The sequence below is a fragment of the Xiphophorus couchianus genome, chromosome 12 (assembly GCF_001444195.1).
Source record: "Xiphophorus couchianus chromosome 12, X_couchianus-1.0, whole genome shotgun sequence".
In the NCBI taxonomy this organism is placed as follows: domain Eukaryota; kingdom Metazoa; phylum Chordata; class Actinopteri; order Cyprinodontiformes; family Poeciliidae; genus Xiphophorus; species Xiphophorus couchianus.
Window position 1 is genome coordinate 18,187,745 of NC_040239.1, and position 13,514 is coordinate 18,201,258.

General features: G+C 42.9%; 1 protein-coding gene across 1 annotated transcript in view; it reads right to left on the bottom strand.

The window, feature by feature from the left end:
* The window catches only part of setbp1 (SET binding protein 1), a 56,338-nt gene extending 48,112 nt beyond the window's left edge, over positions 1–8,226 (bottom strand). The window contains exon 1 of the mRNA XM_028032877.1: positions 4,111–8,226. The gene's annotated coding sequence lies outside the window, so the exon portion shown is untranslated. The remainder of the gene's footprint in view (positions 1–4,110) is intronic.
* Positions 8,227–13,514: the final 5,288 nt, after the last annotated feature.

Genomic DNA, 13,514 nt, shown 5'->3' on the forward strand with positions numbered 1-13,514 from the left:
TCCCATCTCCGCCTGCTCAACATGGATGGCACATGCATGAGCTCGACTATAAGGTGGCAGGAAGGACGACCATAAAACTCCACATGTGGGGCAGCCATAATTGAAAATTATGGTCCTTGGAGTTGGCTCATGAAGAGATGCACACACACACACATGCTGAGACACACACACACACACACACACACACACAAATCCCCAGGACAAACCATATGCCAGGTAGCAAGAAACCCATCCTCACCTAACTACACCCTGCACAAGCAGATGAATGTTAAACCATTTTAACTGCAGCAGAAGCCACAAAATGGCTGTCAGCAAAAAAAAACACCTCCCCTACTCTCCCACTGTCTTCCTCCTTCCCCTCACCTCACCCCCCACTCCCCACCTCCGTTCTCTCCCTGTCTTCTCCCTCTGCTACGACTTTCCTTCGCCCTCCACCTCGCTCCCTCTCCCACCCCCCACTTCACTCCCTCTTTCTCTCAGAGCGCTCTGCCAAAAGGTGCTCCAGTGCCGATATTCTGTTCACAGAGACTGCCAACAGTTAGATTTGTCCTTGGATCCCGTTCACATTCCCTCCCTCCCCTCTCCTCTCCCTGTGATCCTATTTCGACCTGAGGTCCTCAGCCCAGACGGGGATACACCTAATCGATTTCTCATGCTTTAATTTAAAGGTGGCACAGGCATCTTGTTACCTAATAGGGAGTAACAACAGCCAGCTTGGTACTTTTTATGCCGGGGAGAAAAAAAAAAAAAAAAGGGAAAAAAAGATGAAATTGCTGCCTTGTTTTGAGTGGGAGAGGGGAGCTGAAAGTGCTAACGAGACAGGATCGATAAAATTACCTCTATTATCCATCCTTCAACATGGTCATGCACTGCTTGCCCTTTATCACCCACATGAGCTCACTTCCACAACTTCACTCCCACATGTTCAGGAGACCTGACCGAACGTCGGCTCTGCTCCCTCCACCCTCCAGCTGGGCTCGTCTTCAGGTGGACCTGGACCGGACTGGAGTTTTAAAAAGGCTGACATTCTCCTTCATCAATGGCACAACACTAGTACGTGTATTCACTCGTTTCTATTTTCTCGTACCCAGAAAATAGAAAACCCGACCAGGTATTGATCCACGGAGCACAAATTGGAAGAAACGTGCATGTTCTAGCATTTCTGCACCGAGGTGTAATGCATTTATGCTATGATGTATCTATTATGCACTCATCTTTAGGCTCAATTCACAGGTTTTCAATGAGTTAGCACTGCAGACTGAGATGGCCAGTGAAGACGGCTGATTTTGTGTCTGGCTAAAAGTGACAGTGATGACTCAGTCATGCTTTTTCAGATCACTGTCCTGTTAAGATACCAAATGAACAGAACCCAGCAGCTTTTTAACTTTAAACAATTTGGTATATCAAAGAATTTATAATGTATTTCACTTTAACAAGGCCCCACACTGTTTGGAAGAAAACAGTCCCGCAGCATCACAGAACCTCACCATGCTGTGCAATGGATATGAGATGCTTTTCATTCTTTGTTTCAGCCCTGACTCATTCCTGGTGTTTCTTGCCAAAACACTCAGTCTATGGCCGACTCCCATTTTGCTACTTATCCTTCATCGTTAGCCTTCAACCCTACTTTTCTCTGGGAGTCCAGAAACTATCTGGACTCCCAGTAGGGAGGAGGCGAAGGGGCCAAAGCGCCAACAAAGTGATGTTTTAATAGTGGAAACTACAGAACAAATCAGATTTATTACAAGAGTACATGAGGGTTTAGATTCTGGGACTTTTGGACTCGTTTATGCAACTCCAACAGAACAAATAGTAAATTCAGCAACCAGAAGGAACTTAATGTTATTTTACAGCCTGAAAAAGTCAGAAACATCTGTGGGGTTTTTATGCTCCACATAATGTGATGCTGTGCGATGAACTGTCAATGATAAATGAAGATGAAGGAAGTAGAAGAAGCATCTGATTAAAGCGCAGTGTTTGATTAGTGAGGTGGACATTTCCTTGGACCAAAGATGCCAAGCAGAACCTTGAATCCCATTTCCTAGTGTCACCTCTGACCCTTCACATTGAACTCAGATAAAGACAGACATTCTAATGAAATGTCAGGAGCCCCTCGTGTTAAGAAGCTAAAAATAAACCGACTTCAATGTAATTGAAATAGTCAAGATTGTTTCTATGATCCATTATCAATAAAACACTCTGTAAGGTTCATGAATTAAATAGGAGAAATTAAGCACAGTATTTTTAAATGTCCTTCAAAAAGAACTGAGGTTTACTGATCTGACCGCAAGTATTGTGAAGCATGTCAAAGTTTAAAATATTGAATTTAGTACATTTTTACACAAGCGTGAAACCTGAAATTACATCTAAGTAGACCTAACCAGGTTTGAAACTTGTTATTGTGACTGAAATAAGTAGAAACTAAATACATTGACATGAATCAAGCTACATCCTAGCAGTGGTTTGTGTATCTGTATTTATGCTTTTATTTCTCAACAAGCAAGAAAACGACATCAGGATTCATAACAGTTTGCATGTCACATAAAGCCGTACCTTCAAGTACATGTAATCAGCAAGAGCTGATGCTGCATCATCTGATCACTATCCTGCTAAAAGATCAAGAGGCAACAGAGGCCACCACATTTCTTTTAAATTTATCGGTACTTTAAAGAGTCCAAGGCCACTGGAACAGAAAGTGGCCCACAGCATCACAAAACCTCCGCTCTGTACTTAAGAGTAGGCATGAGGTGATATATTCATCCTTTGTTTCATGCACCTGGATTGGGTGTTTGTTGGGGAAAATTCTGATCTTTGGTTGACTCTGGTTTCATTTAATTCCCCTTAATGTTACTGTTAGCCTCCGGTCATGTGTTTCTCAGCAGTAAGTCATCCTAATCGTTTCTGCAGTGTAATTAAAGGGAGCTGTGTTTTGGCTCTAGCAGGTCATGGCTGTCCACCTGAACTGACCAAACTAAAGATAATTTATCAGAGAACCACCTAGACAAGAGAGTCATGTTAACCCCAGAGGAGCAGCAGGTGTGGACGACTCAGGAGAGAGAATATGTTGATATTTAGTTTAGAGTGGCACAAAAGAAAGTCATAAGAAGTGACAAGCTTAAACTTTCAAAACTTTCAACATGCAAAATACCATGTGGGGTTGAAAACTAACGCTGAACCCCCCCCCCCAAAACACATCCTCCTTGTGGTGAAACATGGCGGAGGTAGCGTCATGCTGCGGGGATGCTTTTCTTTGGTTGCACTGGATGGAGTTAAAAACAGAGCCATCCAGGAAAAAGAAAACCTGACCGAGGCTGCAAGATACTCCAGACTAAGGACAAACTTCAACAACAAGGCTGACCAAACAGCAGTTCAGATCAAAGCATGTGATAGGGTGGCCTAGTCAAAGTCCAAACCTAAGTTCAACCAATATTCTGCAGAGTAAAAACAAATGAGAATTCGGAACCATCTTTGCAAACTAAAAGCGTCGCAAAGATGTGAAAAGACGACTTCAAGCGTTTGAATTTCTGGAATCTTTCACAAAAAAAAAAAAAAAAATTTTAAATCTCAAAAACGCAACGCCACAACACATCAAAACCCATAGAGCCCAAATCAGTTCAGTACAACTAAAACACCCTAAAAAAGTAACAAACACCCCGTCCTCTCACCACCCTGCACAATATGACGGATTATCAATGTCAAATGAAGACGCAGGAGGCAGAGCCCAGCAGGAAAATATCTGATCTAGCAGCGGTTTTTGATGAGTGAGGTGAACCTTTCCTCCTGTGTTGGTAGAGAAGACCCAATCAAAGCCGCACAAGCGCCAAGGTGCTACCCAGCGATAACAAATGCTGCCTCCCTGGGTGATGCAGCCTTGTTTGGGTTGCCTACGTGCGTGAATCTGCCCGCTTATTTTGTGGGCATGTGACTGCAAGCAGCATTGTCAGCGCGCTCCCTGCGAGGAGCCGTACCTGAAGGCGCGCACGGCTCTCGCTTCAGACCTGCATGCAAAACAAGAAACACTTTCAACAGCAGCGCAGGCACGCCGACATGGACAGAAGAAGAGGTGCGTTCAGGTGCGGGGAATGTGCTCAGTCAAGCGGGGCTACTTACCCATGTCTAATGTTGTCACACAGTCGGCTCTAACGTGTGAATATTTCATCAAGATCATTTACAATCCATTTAGCCAAGACACGTCTTTTACACAAGCGACGGATGGGATGACAGCCTCCCGGGGAGCTGTCAAACGGTGCCGGGGAGTAAATGTGGATGGATTTTTCTCTGACAGAAAACCCCGGGGAAAATGGCGTCAACAGCGCGTTGGAAAGAGAGGAGCGAGGGGGGAAATAGGACTTGCGGGCGATCCGATGAGAATCGAGGTTGCAAAAAAAAAAAATAAAAAAAAAAAATAGAGATTAAGGGGGGGGAGAAAGAAAGAAGAAGAATCCAGCAGGAAACTTGGCGGTTGTGTCCAGGTTCTGCCAGAAAGGAGAACCGATCGGGGTCTCCTGCAAGCGGGAGCAGCCGGAGAGCCGCAGCGGTGCAGAGAGCGTGTCCCGGTGCCTTGCGGGATCGCTGGTGAGTCGGCGCTGAGATCCCTCGCAAATCCGCTACTCGGCTGGAAGGAGGGGAGGAGGAGGAGGAGGAGAGGAAGAAGAAGGAGGGGGAGCAGCTCTGTTACTGCAGTCAAAACAAGCAGCCCGCATCCGACTACAAGCCAAAAATCCAAACGAGGGGGGAAAAGATTTTCTGCGACGACAGAGCGCGCTTTGAGCCGTGTCCGTGCAGCGGAGGACCGAGGAGCTGAGGCTGCACACCGCGGGTTAGCTCGCTTTAGGTCGCCGGCTGCACTGGATCAAGGCTTTCTCTCGCTCTCTGAGCCTGTGTGCCTCTCTCTCGCTTTGCTTTTCCAATCGGTGAATGTCAGGTCCCGGAGCCTGGTGTCTGGTAATGATCTCACCCAGCAGACTGGAAGCTCTGGCCAAGCTGAGCGGACCAGAGCAGAGGAGGAGGAGGAGGAGAAAGAGGAAGAGGAGGAGCGAGATCGCCTCCTTCTGGCTGCAAACAGCCTCTGCACGTCCCTCGTTTCTGTGTCCACCTGCTTTTCACCAGTTTTCTCCAAGGGGGACAGCTTATAGAGACATTCTGATAGTTTAATGTAATGGAAATGAGAGGTGGGGCTCAAGCTTTTCTCTGCAGACGCACAACATGCATCTACAGAAAGGCTCTGAGTAATAGAAAAAATATTACTTCAGCTGGTTAATATATATGCATGAACATTGCAGAGTAAGGAAGTAAAAAAACGTACACGTTTAAAGGAGTGATTATGAAAAAATATTCTGGCTTTGAATTTCATAAATTGACCGAAAATAGCTCGGATAGAAGTGAAACAATTTGATTGTGCCAAATAAGTTAATTTTTCTAACGTTCACAAAAAAAATAGTCAGTAATTAAGTCAATTTATTAAGCTCTTTTAAACTTTTCAACATTTTCTCTCACTACAACCATAAATCTAAATGTATGTTATACAAATATTTTAAACTTTGGAGGAAATGGGGGCCCATAGCATCACAGAACCTCCACTATACTTAATGGGCATTTGTTTGTTGCTAAAAAGCAAAATCAACGATTGAACTAAATCCTGTTTTACTTCTTACCCCTGATCCTCATCCAGCAACCCAATCTTTCTAAAGTGTACAGCTTTATAGCTGATAAAAACATATTTTAAGGAGTTAATGGACAGATGCTGAAAATATGGTGCAAAGTTGAATTACAAAAATGTCAAAGACATTTTCATTCAGCCTTCTGGATCTCATCTTTTCCAGGGACTTGTTGATTAAAATGCTAAATCATATTTTGCTGACACGAGAACAGCATATCCTGGACAGAAGAGAGTCCAGAAACCATCCTGCAGCTCAGAGCAGATTAAACATCACAAAGCAAAATAGACCACCAGCCTACTGGTCTACAGTGGTCTTATAAAGTGATTAGAGACTCATCTCTTTGGAGAAAATTCTTTCACCTCCAAACAAATTCAAACAGGATTACTAAATGGTTCAACTTTACTCCCTTCAAGGAGACGACGAAACAGACCTTTGATGAGTGATAACAAATCTTACTATCTATGTGTGCGTACCCTAAGGGGGCGTTTTGACTTTTAACACCTCCTGCAAACGGATGAGTTAACCTAAAAATAAAATGATCACCTTTGACTTAACAGGAAATAGTTTGCACTCCTGGGATGACGTGCAGAGATGAGATCTGACAGCATCAGGACGCTTCCTTCCAATTTATCTTGTGTGCCCAGTAAGACAGAAGCTGCAACATCTCACATCGCCCACACGTTTTATTCAGAGTAAAACAAGGTGGGCGTTCGCGTGGGGCCGAGCTGGTGAATGGAGGGAGACTTAAGAGGCTCTGTTGATGCGTGGGTGTTGTGTGCATGCATGTGAGTGCTGGTGATTTCCCCTTAATATGTCAGAATAAAAAAGGAGGATGGAAAACTCAACATCAAACCACCGTGAACGAGCTGCAGTTGTTCCATCGCTATCAGAGCTTCGGTTTGCATCACGGACCCATGCAAAACCTGACCTTCCAAGCGTTGGAAACCTACTTTAGCACTGACAAGCCATGTAAATGACCTCACACGACCTTTTTCCCTTGGTGAGCCACAGTTGCAAGCAGTTCCTCAGCCCAGCCCTGTGCATGTATGCGTGTGTTTGTGCAGAACGCCCACAGAGAGATGTTTCATTAGGGTGGAGGCTCTTTGAAGTCAGTAGTAGGTAAACACTCAACTCCAAGCTTGTAGTTAAAAATCTGCAGTGCCATCAGCAGCCCGTGTGCTGATACTTTTCACTTCCCCTGCTGAGATACACCAGATTCACAAACCTCGTGTGTTTGTGTGCTTAGATGGATGCAGTCTCTGATTCAAAGGAAGTGTTTTCACAGCTTTTTACAAACATCACTAAATGTTCTATTTATAAATACGTGACCGGTTTTGAATCCCTTTAGATACTTATTTCACTTCCTTTTTAACGAATTATGCTTGTTATGATGTTAGATATATACCATTAAATGGCATATATCTAACATTTCTCCACATTTTTATATTGCATTAGAGCCTCTGGAGTTTTGTAATGGTCTCAATTATCGTGTATGAAATAAATACTTATCATACTCTAATCACAAAAACAACCAAAAGGATATACACTGGAAGTTTTGCCAATTTTTGTTTGAAATTATTCTGTTTAGTGGGTTCCCTGTGTTTCCCTTTTGTGTTTACCAGACATTCATTTTCAGTTTTCCATCAGTTCTCTGTATATCCCTGTTTTTCCCCAAACCTGCAACTTTCAGTCAGTTAGACCCACCTGAGCGCCGCTCCAGTAATCTCCCTCCACTGTGTTTATCCTTCGATTTGCTTTCAGTTTTTGTCATGTTTGTTCTTCCATTTTATACTCCTTCCATGGTGCTTGACATAATAACTTTATTAAACATTATCCTTTCACTATGATTCCTCCTCCTGACCGCATTCAGGTGCTCTTTCACTGTGATAAATACCGAATCACCCTGAAACAGTGAAACGGTAGTGAAAGCCTCGTGATGTGGAGATGCTTTTCTTCAGCAGGGAAAGAGAAGCTGGTGAATGGAGCTCAATATTGGGCAATGCTGCAAGAAGAGCAACAAACCCAAATGTGCAGGCAGAGCAACAATGGAGTGGTTCAGATTAAAGCACACCCTTGAATTAGAAGTGACCCTGTAAAGGTCCACTCCTAGTCAATTGGGAATCTATGGCATGACATGAAAACTGTACTGACCTAAGTTATCCATTCTGTCTGAGTTTGAGCTATTCTACAAAGAAGAAAGGCAACATTTTCCTTCCTGTGGAAGTGCAAATCTGGTAGAAACATACCCCAAAAGACATGTGTAATAATTGTAACTAAATGTACTTCTACAAAGATGAGTCTGGGCACCAAATACAGCCTTTTCAAAGTTTCACATGTAACAAATGTGTCCTTTGTATTCCAGTTCACAATTGTGTACTACTTATGTGTTTTCTATCACATATAATCCAAGTGAAGTATATTGAAATTTGTGGTCCCAACGTAACCAGGGTATCATTACATTTGCAAATCACTGCATTGTGCATTGTGTTATGATCTACTGTATATGTATATTTGTGAAGTTTACTACTTCTTTCACAAGAGCCTGATGTCTAAAAATAACTCTGATGATAATTTTTAAATGGCAGCATTTAAAATTGCTCCTACGTTCTGGAGCCTTAGGGGTTCTGAAACTATTTTAATTATGTCAAATAAATTAAGTCATTTGTTCCAATATGGTCATAAAACCATAAAGCCACGGGGATTTAACTCTAAATTAATGTCACATTAAAATTTAGGTTGATTTTGATCATTTTGAAAACGACTCTGAAATACTGCTAGAATAGCAAATCAGGTGTGTGCGGTCATGTGTGTGTGTGTATCATCACATGCATTGATCTGGGATGTGTGTGAAAGCACAAAGAGACCCCAGAGATCGAGGGGTCAACAGCTGCTCCCTAACAACCAATCAATGGCAGTGTATCAGCAGAGATTACCCTCTCAGAAACACACACACAGACACACGAAGAAGGCCCTCTGCTCTCCAATCTGCTGCCATGGATACCGGATCCAGGAGGGCCGAGAGGGAGCCGTTTTCAGCCTAAACTGTAAATATTGAATTATGAGGAAGGCAAGGAATGGAGCAGCGTGCAGGACAGCCTTCCTGCCTGAGCGATCCAAATATCTGGAGAATCTTTTCATCTCTATTCACCGCTACAGGAAATCTGGTGCATCATTCATCGCTCGTGAGGTTCAGCATAAAAAAATAAAAATAAAAAGATTCAGTCATTCATCTAAGTGGCCTTACTCCCTCGTCTCTCTTCCCGCCTTTATTCAACAAGAGGGATGCATGTATGTATGCAACAACAAAAAAACTAGTTTCCTTCATTTCATGTGCAACTCATAAAACGGAATTCAAGCATTCAAAGCACCTTATGGAAGGCTGAAGTTTTTATTTTACAACAAAGTATCAGCAGAGGGAAGGAGATGGGAAGATGAGTTTGAATTGAGGGGGAAATTACCTAACAATTAATAAATGCTCTAAGTGGGGCCAGTGGAGAAAAGTGCTGGAAGGAAACTCGAGTGAATGTCAATAGTAGGTTTGTGAAAAACAAGAACAGCAGAGACAGCAGGAGATGAAAGAACTCTGGTATTAATGACAAAGTAGCAACTCCTGACAGGACTGAAGGGGAAGGAGAGTGGACACGCCAACCTTGAGCTGACATTGTGAGCAGGAGAGACTCGCGTTCGTTCAATCAATGAGAGGGATTTTCTCAGGGAGTCCACTAATCTCACAGGACAGCTGAGGGTTCATCAGAGCCAGGGGGACCCCTGGGACCCGGGGAGGTAATGGGGTTAGCCAACACAGGGGCAGAGGAGCGTGCTGATCTGAGAGTGCAGAAGGACGGGCTTTTTGGAAACGCAGACTGCGCGGTTGTGTGTTGCAAAACAAAATGAGATGCACGCATGACTGTGTGGGTGTCAGGAGGAGCGAGGGCCATCCTGATAGAAGGAGAAGTTAATGGGACGTGTGACGAGGCTGATTGCGGAGCCCTTGCTGATCTGGAGGGGTTAATGAAGTAAATGGCTTCTTGGGTCGCACGCCATTGAAGGCCGTCTCTGGCTGCAGACACACACAAAAACACACAAAGGGACTCTTCTCCTTCATTTACCTTCCAAAGATAACAACGTCTACAGCCAACAGCTGCAGCAAACATGTTGAGTGCTCTCATCATTTTGGACCCATCTTGAAGCAGAGTGAAGGAAAATCCAGTATTGCTCAAGTAACATAAGTAGAAATCCGGACCAATAAATCTACATATTTTGTTATGATTATTTGGTTGCTTAACACAGAAAATCAGTGTTAAATAAGCTTACTAAAGTGCATTGAATCCTTTTAGGAGAGAAGACTTGCAGAGATCTTCTTTATGGAGAAGATAGTGACATGGATAACTCGAGTATAATACTCACCATCTCCATTTGTGTTTTTTAAATAAACTTTAACCTGAATTCAAAATATTCTAGCAGCCTTATTTATTTTCTCTGAAATCATCTGAGAGTCTCGTTGCTACTGTGTTTGGGCTCGATGTCTTGCTGAAAAGTCCAACCTTATTTCATTGTAAGAATATAATCAAGTATGTCTCAAGGTTTGCATTGCTATCTAAAAAGTGTAATTTAAGTCTCACCTGATATTCTTCCAGTATTTAACGGACTTCTCCATCTGTTCTACAGCAAAATGCTTTTTCTTCTTCAGTGGAGTGTTGAGCTGTGAGTGAGCATAGAGGCCATAGTTGTTGAATGCATTACTTATCATTTTTAATAGAGAAACTGATCCTACTAATTCAATGTGCTTCTGACGCTCTCTACAGCTGATCTTTGACTCTTAGAAAAATCTAAATATTCTACAACAATGCAGACGTAAAGTTCCCAGGAGAGAGCCCTTTACTTTCACCCAGCATGAAATGTTTCTCATAAAATACTTTGAAAATGAAAAAACCTTTGTAGAGGCAATCATTTAAGACTAAACCAGCAGGTTTCAGCAGCTTTTTGTGTGCTTTTTTTGGTTTTTGTACCTTCTCGACCCTCCTTTTCATCCTGTTTGTATAATTCTTTATGTCAATCCAGGTTATTGGACATTTCCTCTCATTTGTATATGTGTGTTGTTACCAATATGTGGTGTGAAGGGCACGTAAAAAGCCCCATTAGAAATATATTTGCTGAGAAAACCTTGATGTTTTCCGTTCTTATTTGTCCCACTGTGTTCTCCTCTTTGCTTCTGCAATGACAACGAAAAAGACGACTAAGCCTCCATGACTTATTGGACAAACCGCAAGCTATTCAGAGCAGTTGATTAAAAAAGCGCAGCTCTGCAAGCAGTGTGTTGGCTTTTCTGGAGCTCTCAATTGGACACGTGCTTTGCATATGCAGCCAGACTCGAGGATACAGGCACACAGACAAAGGGGCAGAAAAACAATATGGCAAGACTTTGTTCTTCATTCAGGAGCTCAGAAAGAGATCATTTTAATGAGAGCGATAATGAAGTCTGAGAGAAGGATGCGGCCCAGAACAGAAAAAAACAATATTGACGAGGGAGCTCAGACAGCAACAAAGCCCTAAATGCAGTTGACTGTGGAGTCCCTGCTGGCTCTGTCTTTGTGAGGAGATGACACTGCACCCATCCCCCTGCTACTTATAGGGACATTATCATAATGTTGGCTCTATTTGAGATGAGCTATGAGAAGTGGGCTCATCTTGAAGTCCTCCACATGCCTGGTGCATGCTGAGGGAGGACATTGCTGAACGGGGGTTGATGCCCTAATGGAAATTCAGCCTGATAGTTCTTGCATGTAACAAAGCAACACAGGACTGACAGCGCCGATTTGATGGATCTGAACATCGCTTGTAAACACACCGCAGCAAGGAAGATACAGACCGTCCTTCTGCTGTCCCTCTGTTTCCTCATTGTCTTGTCACCGCAGACATCTGAGAGGAATGAAGAGGACAAAGTGAGCGACAGTGCAGAACACGGTTGAGTGTCGTGCAGTCGAGTTTCATAAATGTGGGTTTAAATCCCGGCTTACATGCTGTCACTCTGTATGCAGACCCAAAAAGAGCAATGGATTCAATGTGTTGGCATCTATTAGACCACTGAACAAGGAATAATACATTCTGAGAATCAGATGGTGTTTGTCATAGCTTGTGTGAACCTTCACACCTCGCACATCCACCCTGCAACATCCTGTTGTGTTAGAGCCCTGCCTGTGGTCAAATACAGCTGCATGTCTCTCTCTGTCTCTCTTACTGTGAGTGTGTGTGTGTGTGTGCGTGTGTGCATGTGTGAAAGAGTCAGAAAGAGAAACGAGGAAAACTCCCCAGATGAGAGAACACTGCCACTTCCCCCTGTGAGTGAAACAAAGACAGAAGCATGCAGCAGGTGTATGAAACACAATGCTGAATCATTCATAGCTTACATGTCCAACAACGGGGTCAAAGTTTTGTTTAAAACTTTTATAACTGCATATGTCTCTTAAAAACATTTTTAAAAAATATGATAAATATGATAGAAAAAGCATTAAAACGTATGTAAAAACAAAGTCTGCTTTGCAAAGGAACAATTTGAAGCTATGGTTGCAAACACTTTTTTGTGCATGTCAGTGTGATGTACTTAGTTTAAGGATGGCAGGGGCTAAAAACAAGTATATGTTAGGCTGTAATAAAAAGAAACTGCGAGAAATGTGAAATAAAACGTTATAGTATCTGTCATGGTACGCACTCGAACAACTTCCTCTTTGAATAATCAGATCTGTAAGGTACAATGTCGGAAGCCCCCACACACCACACACTCACCCGTGCACACACACTATGAAAAAAAAGACATCTGGCCTGCATTTGTTGTTTACTGTACATTGTGTGAACACTGTCCCATCTAAAGCAGCTCCCCAGCGGCAGGATGTGGTGGTGCGACACGTCCTCGCTCAACAACAACCACTTCCTATGAGTTTGATAAACAGCGTTGTGGTTTCACTCTCCTCCTGCCCTGTCGTACATGGGGGAGTACACATAGCACACCTCAGCTCGACAGCGCCACCATCTGCTCATAAGACCAGAAGAAGTGAGACTGACAAGTGTCCTGAAGTATTAGGTACTTTGGAACAGTTCAAATGCCCTTTGAACTTTATCAGATTTGGTCACACATTTGTAAGTATTTCTGTGGGATTTTACATGATCAACACTGAGCAGGGTGGGATTGTGGACGGAAAACGAGAACAGAGCCCGCAAATAAAACATTTTTTAAAAGATGTGTTAATTGGTCACAAGTAATTGAATAAAGGTTGTCAAAATTAACTGGTTTACTTTTGTTTCACTTAACAGCTTAATAAACCTAATAAATTCATTTGTATAAACTTAATTTGATTACTTGTGACCAACTACTGCAATGTTTTTAAGTTTGATCATGGTTTTCACAATTCCTGTTCATTTGTGCATTTGCTATCCAGCCCTCAGGGGTATCTGAGTAAAGAGAGATGAACACAAATACATGCCACACTTCTCAGATTATTAGACAACAACAGCCTCAGGTCAATTAACAATCAGAGGAAATCAATGTGTCACATTTACCTTAAATCTAAAAGGATCTGAGTTACAGCCACCGCAGAACATCAACATTACACTTTAGTTCAGTCTCTGTGTTTCTGGAGGTTGATGATTTGGTGGCAGAAAAGACTGTAGCACTGCTTCTCTCCCTTTTTTTATTTCTTCCTGTCTTCTCTCCTCTTCTCGGTTGCATGGGCACATACTGTCAGTCACATCTGTGAGCTGTCAGGCCCAGAACATGCATACATCTGAAGCGGGGTAGGGGGAAAAGAGGGGTGCATTAGGCATGCTGATCCTTCACACTCCCCTTGTCAAACTTAACAT